Source organism: Octopus bimaculoides, chromosome 1, assembly GCF_001194135.2.
Source record: "Octopus bimaculoides isolate UCB-OBI-ISO-001 chromosome 1, ASM119413v2, whole genome shotgun sequence".
Classification (NCBI taxonomy): domain Eukaryota; kingdom Metazoa; phylum Mollusca; class Cephalopoda; order Octopoda; family Octopodidae; genus Octopus; species Octopus bimaculoides.
The window spans coordinates 144279020-144280647 of NC_068981.1; positions in this window are offsets into that span (position 1 = coordinate 144279020).

The following is a 1628-nucleotide window of genomic DNA, read 5'->3' on the forward strand; positions in this document are numbered from 1 at the left end:
ATATATATATATATATATATAAACTCAACAGAGAGGAAGTAAACCGCAATGAAAGCCAACAATGGCTGAAAATTTCTAAACTAAAATCAGGAACAAGTTTGATTCAAGCTGTACTAGGTTAATACCTAGCCCAGAACATCTACAAAACCAGAATAGTAACGGAAGGGGAAAGCATCAAACAAAGACAATGAGAGAGCTGTCCACAGAAAAGCAAAATGGTTATAGTTTACTAAGATTGGTGAAAGAGAAAGGAAACTATTATAAAGTGATGTAGACGAGATGCAAAAATAGGTAAGTGGGAGATTGATAGCGTAGAAGGTAGAGAAGAAACAAGCAACTTGTGAGACAGGTTATCAAGCAAGGAAACAGTGAATTATAGAGAGAAATAGAAACATGACACAGGAAACATAACGCAAGTAAGAGTGGGGAAATGAAAGGAATAAAAACAGAAATTAATGACTGAGAAAGGGAATTAGGTAATCTGATAATCGACACATAAAGAGGGGAAGAATGTTTGAGATAAAGAGGGAGAGAGAAAAACATTGATGTGTAATATCGAAGTGTGGGGTTGAGAAATGAAGAGGCGAAGGCAGTTGATTTTGAAGAAGAGATAAAAAAGCCATGCCAATGTATATGAGGCTAGAAACGTAGAGAAGAAATAATGAGTGGATCAATGGAAATAGTGAAGGAGAGTGAGTGATGATAAAAAAGAATATGGATGACTGAAAGAAGACAAAAAATTCAAAACTTCAGAAAAAAAAAAAAATCGGTACTCAGAGAAACACTGACTACAACCTGAAGGTATGATAGTTTGTTGTAGACTGAGACCAGAAGCAAATCTACTCCAAACTAACTAATACGAATGCATCTGCATACACATGTGCATACGCTTGTTTTCCGCTTTCTATCTAATCTCTGTTCTGAGAGGTCAAATGAAAATTAAAGCAGGGAGCTATTAAGCGATCATTCGACACACTATAATTAACAGAAAACGTCCTTTAAAATCACAACCTGCCTTTCTAAAGAACGAAGGACTCATTGGATAATTTATTCCTGTATATACCTAACATACTGATGAGTCCAGCTGGAATGTTCTTTGACCTTAGATATACTTGATCAGCACTGTTCTGTAGTTAAACAACATCACCAACGACAATATCGCTGTCTACTTTCTGTATCTTTTCAAGAAAATCTTTGTTAATAATAAACAGATTTCACTTTATCAAACTGTAATTGTTCTCACGTTATTAAAAACAAAATCTGTTCAATATCTAATGTGCTGTTGTTGTTGCTGATTTGTTTTTTTTTTTAATGCTGTTGTTGGATTATTTTTCATCGTAATCGTCTACAACACAGAAAATGATCATTAAAAAAACTCGAAAAGAATGATTAAACAACAAAAACTAACGCTATAACAATACACAAATCATAATTCAACATCCTCGATGAAAAAATCATGCAGACCGCCCCAAAATAGCTATAGTTTGAGAAAGTGAAAATGATCCACTATTAAAAAAAGACCGCCAACTTTCAAATCATAATTCTCCAATAATTTTAGTATACTCCACTTTCCATTCTCTCTCTCTCTCTCTCTCTCTCTCTCTCTCTCTCTCTCTCTCTCTCTCTCT